This window comes from Mauremys mutica, unplaced genomic scaffold (genome assembly GCF_020497125.1).
Source record: "Mauremys mutica isolate MM-2020 ecotype Southern unplaced genomic scaffold, ASM2049712v1 001219F_np12_obj, whole genome shotgun sequence".
Taxonomy (NCBI): Eukaryota; Metazoa; Chordata; order Testudines; family Geoemydidae; genus Mauremys; species Mauremys mutica.
The window spans coordinates 7,747-15,537 of record NW_025423142.1 but is presented as its reverse complement, the minus strand read 5'-3'; the positions used below and the strand labels follow the sequence as shown (position 1 = coordinate 15,537).

The 7,791-nt window shown below is 58.2% G+C and overlaps 2 non-coding genes across 2 annotated transcripts; one reads left to right on the top strand and one right to left on the bottom strand.

The window, feature by feature from the left end:
- Nucleotides 1-1,693: 1,693 nt before the first annotated feature.
- On the bottom strand, nucleotides 1,694-1,766 carry TRNAK-CUU. The gene has a single exon. It is a non-coding gene; the product is annotated as a tRNA-Lys (tRNA).
- Nucleotides 1,767-4,613: 2,847 nt separating this feature from the next.
- Nucleotides 4,614-4,695, top strand: TRNAS-UGA. Its single transcript has one exon. It is a non-coding gene; the product is annotated as a tRNA-Ser (tRNA).
- The last annotated feature ends 3,096 nt before the right edge of the window (nucleotides 4,696-7,791 follow it).

The window sequence follows — 7,791 nt, the reverse complement described above, 5'->3', positions numbered from 1 at the left end:
ACCAGGCCTCACTTTAAGTTTGCTGCAAAAAGCTCTAGACCTCTCATCGAAGTCGTTTTATTTTGTCACCAAAACAGGGCAGTTTTGTCGCCAGACGTGGCATTGCAGTGTGTGCACCAGCCACAAGCTGCCGACCGAGGGAGTGTTGTGTGTTTTTCACACACCTGAGCAATGTAATTCTGCTGAAACAACTTTGTAGTGCAGACCTGGCCAAAGATTGACTCACACACAACTTGCAAGGAAAACCTCACCTGCTCCTCTGCTTTGCAGAATCCAAACACAAGTAAAGCTTGTCAGGCCCCTGTAAAGATGGCAGGGAGTCAGGTGTGGGCAGGGCCGGCTCTGGCTTTTTTGCCACCTCAAGCAAAAAAAATGGGGTGGGGCCACCGGAGCAACAAAACAGGGGGGGAAAAAACGGCACGGCTGGAGCGGCAAAGCGGGGGGGACACAACGTGGCTGGAGTGGCAAAGTGTGGGGCGGGGGACAACACAAAAACGGTGGGGCTGGAGCAGCAAAGCAGGGGGTGGGGGGAAAAACAACGGCGTGACCGGCAAAGAAGGGGAAAAACCAAAAAAAACCCCACAGGGCGGCCGGAGCCAGTGGACTCCCTGTGCTGCAGAGTGCGCGCCCGGTCTAGTGGGGGTGGGAAGGGGAGGGAGCGGAGGGAGAGAGAAGGGGGGCGGCCAGCGCTTCAGCGGGACACTCACCATGCGGCCCCGACCGCCGCGCCGCCTGGCACCCTCACTCCTTCTCTAGACTAACCAGTCCTGATATGCTGTAACATGGTTATATTCCACCACCTTCACTGGTTACACCCAACAAAATGAATTATACAGCAGACAGAAACAATCACACAACCAGACACAGACCATGCAAATAAACATACAAAACAATACAGAAGGGAGGATTTCACAACTACATCTATACAGACATAAGGGTTTTCCAGCTGTGTCTATTGATAAGTGAGTTCTTGCCAGACAGGATGCTACCAAACTAAGTTTCCCTTTCTCTGGAGGTGATGGAATATCAGGACAGGATTGTATTCCTCACAGCCCAATAGCACCTTATTTCAGTGTGACTAGTTGGGAATGTGTGAATGTGACCATACACTTCCCAGCTTATGGCTGCCTTTGCTGCTTAGCCGAAGAACCAGGCCTCAGACTGTCACAGTGAGAGAAGGCCATTACACAGACAGACAGTGATTTTTTATTCTTTCTTTTATATCTTTATAACTAAGTGATAAAAATACACCTAAATTCTTAAAGTACAGGCCTTTGCAGACAGGCCTGAATCTCTGTATCCTAACAGTCCTCGAGGTCAGGCAGCCTCTGGGTAAGGGGGTGGGGACTCAGATCCTTTCTACAGCCAATTCCACCAGGGTCATGTATAAACCAGTGAAGTTTGCCACAATAGCCAGACCAGATGCCCCCTTTACACTTGCCCTCTGTCCTCATTTCTTCTCTGTCTCTCTTCCCCACATCTCTGCTGCTCCCCCTCTGGGCTTTCTCAGCACCTGGCCCCACAGCACTTCCTGAGGGCCAGAGACTGCATGTTCCAGGCCTGCTCCTGTGGATGTGGCCTCTCTCCTGACTACAAAGGAACTGTTCCACGAAATGGCCACAGTTTCTGGGAATCCGCATACGGCTGTGAACAGAGTTTGGCTCCTGGCACACCAGGCAACTTAAAAGCTGAGCACCCAGACAGGGGCTTGAACCCTGGACCCTCAGATTAAGAGCCTGATGTTCTACCAACTGAGCTACCTGGGCTTGTTAAAACTCTTGTCACCGTTCAGCACAAGAGTGAGCAGGCAGGCAAACGAGAGGCAAAAAAGTCCAAGGAACCCCTCCTCTTTTTCTGTACAGCCACTGCCTGTCAGCAGGATTCCTCCTCCTCCTCAGGGAGACTAAATCTCTGTACCTAGATAGCCGGTCCATCCGCTGCACCTCAATCCCCCATGCCCGAGCCTCCCTGCCAAAACCCTGGTCCTGGCCCCATAGAATTAAGACTCACGTGTCGCTGGGAACTTGACTTCTTGTGTCCAGAGAGTCTCGGCCCCCTCAGTAGATGACCTGAGAAACACAGTGTCCGGCTTTTCCAAAGAAGAGCTTAGACCCCCTCATCATGTGGCCTAAAGGATAAGGCATCTCCCTGTGGATCGGATGATTCAGGATTTGAGTCCCCTCGTGGTTGTGCTCACTTTGTGCTGCAAGTCCTGCTCCCTTCACAGCTGGAACCTCTTCTTGGCCGCTCAGGCCAATGCTCTGGCTTCAACTAGAGCCCCGGGAAGGAGTTGGGGGTTAGGTGTCACAAAGGCTGGGGCATGAGCCCCAGGGGCTTCCAGTCTCGCCTTTGCCCTTCCTGACTTGCCAAAAAAATGGACGGCTCCACTTCCAAAGTGAGCACCTGGAGTGGGAACGGTAAGAGGCCCCACCATGGGGGATGGCCCTGCTTTCCTACCTTCTTCTGATGTTGGCCACAGAGCATCAGCAGCCGCCCTGCATGCTGGCCTGAGGGTGGCCTTCAGTGGGGGTTTGGCATGCCAGGGAGCAGGGAGCAGGCTGGCTAGGTGTCTTTGTGGCTGTCTGAAGGCCACACATAGGCATGGTCCTCCCCTCCTCTTGCCCCGCCTTCCATTGTTCTGTGGCTTTTAAACCTTCCCTTGGAGCTGTCAGCACCAGCTGCCTCTGCTCCAGGTGCCCAGAGGAAGAGAGGTGCTGGGCTCCAGCCTGGGACTCTGCCTCCCTCCTGCCTAGCCCTGACTCTGAAGCCTGGCCCTGGCCCTCCTTCCTTCAAGCGCCAGGTGGGCAAGAGGAAAAGCACAGAGGCAAGTGCCAAACTTGTGGGCATCAGGTGAAGCCATGAGAATCCCAACCCTCAGGTGTCAGTAGCCAGTTCTAGAGCCCTGACCCACTGCAGCCTCCCACCCAGAGGCCTGAGTCACCCAACAGGAGGGGAAAGACTGGCTCTTGCACAGCTGGAGACAGGGAAGTTGAGCACTGTGAGCTCCAGGGCTTTACCACAAGCCAACACAAGATCCCATTGAAATCTGAACTCAGATTGCAGGATTCAGAGTCCTGAGTGCTGCCCGTTACACCATGGAACCAGCTTGAGCAGCTTTCTCTGCACATCGGTGACCCTCACGGGACTGGCTTGTGTAAGGGACTGTTGGCCCCTTACTAAAACTTAGTGGGGGGTTTGGTTGGCTAGTTCCCAGCACCAATAGAAGGGGGAAGGGCCAATGGGAAATCAGGCCCCTGAGACTGACAGTTCCCAGGGGCAATGGGGAGAGGCCAAAGCTCCAAGTTAGCCGCACTGACAGGCCAGGCAGTGTAATGAGGGAGTCACCAGGCCAGGGGGTCCCATCCTCCGTGGGAGCTGGAACTGCCTGGGCCAGAGTGGGGCAGAGCTAAGGAGAGAGCAGGAGCCCGAGAAGAGCCGGGGAGCAGAGCTGCACAGGTGTAGTGCCAGAAACTGCTCCCTGTAGGACTTTGCTACCTGCAGCAGTTACTGAGACCTGAGGTTGTTCTTATTTGCTGACTTGTCCTAATTGGCTAAAACTTGACAGTGGTTTTTCTAGCAAAGGCCAGTCCCTGGCCCCTTGGTCCAGACGTCCTCATTCACACCAGGCTGGGGTGACCAGATGTCAAAGATGAAATATCGGGATGCGGGGGGCAGAGCAAAAAAAAAAAAAAAAGCCGGCGGCTCCCCCCCACCCCACCAGGCGGCAGTGGCACAGCCCCGTCTCCACCCAACTCTCAGCTCCGACCCCTGATACACCCCCAGCTCCCCCATCCCCTCGCTCCTGGGCCCAGCCTGGGCTCCGAGCTCTGCAGCCGAGCCGCGCTCCAGGTCCCTCCTGCAGCTCCTGGGCAAGGGGCGAACCAGGCAGCCGGGCCCGGGCCCTCCCGGCAGGAGTGTGTCTGCCCCACGTGTGTCTCCACCCCCCGCCCACATGGGTCCTGCCCACTCCGCACTGCTTCCAGCCCCACTGCGCTGCCCCACAGGCTCCAGGGCTGGAGCAGCCTCCGTGCTGCGCTCCCGGCAATGGCCATGGTCCGTGTGCAGACCTGGGAGGGAGGAGGATGCCGCCTGCTTGGGGAAGAGGCAGGGCCAGGGTGAGGATTTGGGGAGGGATCCAATGGGGCAGTGAGGGGGTGGGGCTGGGGGCAGGGTCAGGGCGGGGATTTGGGGAGGGATCCAATGGGGGAAGCAGGGGGCGGAGTCGGGGGGTGAGTGTCCCTCCAGGCTCTGCCTGTGTGCCGGAGCAGAGGGCAAAATTGTTTGTTTGTCCAGTGTCCCGACTAAACATCGGTCGGGACGTGGGACAAACAAGCAAATATCGGGACAGTCCCGAAAAAATCGGGACGTCTGGTTACCCTACATCAGGCTTCAAGTTGAGAATCATTTCCCCTTCCTGCTCTGTGGGAGGGGAGACTTTTAAACGCGCTCTCTGTGCGACTGCACATGGCTAAGCAAAGAGAGCAAACCCCCAATCCCCCCTGTGCTTTGGGGGCCAGGTTTGCGGGGGGAATTCTGTAGTTCAGATGACTTCATGCCTGGGCATTGGGATTCTTTACCAGTTTCTCTGGCATTGGGGCAGTTTTGTGCTCACAGCTGTGATGGCCGAGTGGTTAAGGCGTTGGACTTGAAATCCAATACGGTTCCCCTGCGCAGATTCAAATCCTGCTCACAGTGAGGCCTGTGTTTTAGCCAGTCTCTCACCCGGGCAACACCTCTGTACAGCCCCCTGAGACACTCTCATTTCTCTCCCCACCCCGAGTAAATCCTGTTCTGCTCCTTTCATAGAGATCCCTGGGACACCCCCTCACACTGTGTCCCTGAGGGGTCAGGCAAACTCTCAGCGCCTGAAGCCTCTGCCACTCACCTAGTGCCCCATAGATCAGCCATAGCCCTGGTTCTGCTCCTCTCTCTAGCGTGTGAAAGGAGCTGAGTCAGCGACTCCATGGGAGCTATGGGGCTGCAGAACCAACAGAGGAAAAATAGGTGCTCAGCGCCCACTGGCAGCCAGCTCCCCCCAACACACACTACAGGCCTTGCTGACAAGCTCCTCCTCTTCCCCTTCAGCGCCTCCCACTTGCAAGTGACCAGCTGTTCAGTGGGGTGCAGGAGGGGCTGGGCGGGGAGGGGGAGGAGCAGAGACAGAAAGAGGTGGGGGAGGGAGAGGAATGGGGCAGGAAGGTGCAGGCCAGGAAGAAATGGCACCGGGATGATCCCCTGCTGGCCACTCGCAGGCCTGGGTGCTCACCGCTCCCCACAGTTTCCAGGGAGACCCCTAGTGTGCCAGCCCTTCTTGAGGTCACCATCTCTCTGCCAGGGTCAAGCCGCAGACTCCTCCGCCCCTGGGACTGCTCGCTGCAATCCCCCGGAGGACCGTGTTACTGCAGAGTCCTTCTCACTGGTCACACATCCCAGGGGTTAATCGCCCCTGCAATCGTCCCTTCGTTTTGCTGCTCCCCAGTCACTTACTGCAGGAAGTGCCATCCACGGGGCGCAGTAGGTCCCGCCGCTGCCACCAGTTGTCACGGAGTGTGGGGGAGTCCGGCCCTGCACCCCTCTTCCTGGGACTCACAGTGACTCTCAGCCAGCCAGTAAAACAGAAGGTTTATTGGACAACAGGAACACAGGCTAGAGCAGAGCTTGTGGACACAGCCAGGACCCCTCAATCTGGTCCTTATGGAGATTCAGGGAGCATAGATCCCAGCTTGGGATTCCCTGAATTCCACCACCCAGCCCCAAAACCGAAACTGACCCAAACCCTCTCCAGCAGGCTCTCTTCACTTTGTGCAGCTTCCCGAGCAGAGCTGTTTACTCCCCCTGCCTGACTCAGGTTACAAGCTCAGGTACAGACCATCACCTAAAGTCACCCCCTGCTCTCCCATCCCCCACACAAACAGATACTACTGCATCACACCCTCACTCCCGACCCGCAGCCCCCTGGGCTCCCTGCTGAACTTCCCAGTCACTGCGCTGCTGGTGCCCCTCACTCCTGACCCGCAGCCCCTGCTATCCCAGTCCTGACCTCCAGACTCACAGCTCTGATGGTGCCCCTCACTCCCGACCTGCAGCCCCCTGGCTTTCCCCCAGCTCTACCAGTGCCCCTCACTCCCGACCCACAGCCCCCTGTGCTCCCTCCAGCTCTGATGGTGCCCTTCACTCCCGACCCGCAGCCCCCTGGACTCCCCGCTGAGCTCCCCAATCACTGCGCTGCAGGTGCCCCTCACTCCCAACCCACAACCGCTGCTATCCCAGTCCTGACCTCCAGACTCACAGCTCTGCTGGTGCCCCTCACTCCCGACCCGCAGCCCCCTGGGTTCCCTCCAGCTCTGATGGTGCCCCTCACTCCCGACCCGCAGCCCCCTGGGTTCCCTCAAGCTCTGACGGTGCCCCTCACTCCCGACCCGCAGCCCCCTGGGTTCCCTCTAGCTCTGACGGTGCCCCTCACTCTTGACACGCAGCCCCCTGGGCTTCCCCCAGCTCTACCGGTGCCCCTCACTCCTGACTCGCAGCCCCCTGGGCTCCCTGCTGAGCTCCCCAGTCACTGCGCTGCCGGTGCCCCTCACTCCCGACCCGCAGCCCCCTGGGCTCCCTCCAGCTCTGACGGTGCCCCTCACTCCCGACCCACAGCCCCTGCAATCCCACTCCTCACCTCCAGACTCACAGCTCTGCTGGTGCCCCTCTGTCACGGACTCACAGATCGTGCCCACTCATGGCCCTGTGCGGTTCGTGGGGGGTGCCCCTTTCAGTGCGACAGCCCTTCTCGGGGGTCCACTCTCTCTCGGGGTCAGGCCCCTCCACCTCATGGAACCGCACCTCTCTGAGCCTTAGCACGTCTGTCTCTGCCGTGGGCCCCCTCAGGGAGTCCATGTGCTGTGGACCCCCTGGACCTCCTCACCCCCGAAGGGGTTGATGCCCCCTGTTCTCTAGCCCAAAGTGACTCTTAGCCAGCATAAAACAGGAGGGTTTATTGAGAGTTGAACACAGCACAGGAAACTCTCAGGGCCTCAGGCCTGGCCTCCCTCAGCCCAGCACATCCCAGTCCCCCTGCAGCCAGGTGGGCTCTGCCTGCTCCCCCTCACCAGCCCCGAGCACCCCTGCTTCCCTGCTGGGCCTCCAATATCCCCGGCCTCAAGCCCCGCCTCTGTCCATTGTCTTCTCTCCAGGTAAACAGGGTCGTAAACAGGAAGGCCTGGGTCTCCTCTCCTCTCAGCCCTCCTCTGGCTGGAACCGGCTGGTCAGGTCACTGGGGTCCTCTTCCTGCAGCCCATTGTCCTCCCACTGCCCAAAACCAGCTGTGACTCCTGAGCTGGGTCTCTGGGTCACCAGGTCACCAGTCACCGGGGTCTCTGTCTTCCAGGCCCTCAGCTGGGGTCCCTCGTCCCTCTCTGGTTCTCTGTAACAACAAACTCCCTCTCTCCTCACCTCGTTAAACCAGAAACACCCAGGGACACTGAGTCCCACCCCCTGTGCATGCAAACCACTGGAAAACACAGAAAACCCCAAGAACCCCCCCCCTTCATCACATCTCTCCCCCCTTCATGGCTGAACGGAGCAGGGTCACTTAGCCAGTGACCTGGGGCAGTTCAGGGCCCCCACCCCATGATAAAGCATCTGCTATAACATTGGCCTCCCCCTCACATGAACCACCTCCATGTCGTACCCCTGGAGAAGCAGGCTCCATCTCAGCAGCTTGGCATTAGCCCCTTTCATTTGATGTAGCCACGTCAGGGGCGAATGGTCCGTGTACACGGTGAAGTGCCACCCAAATAGATA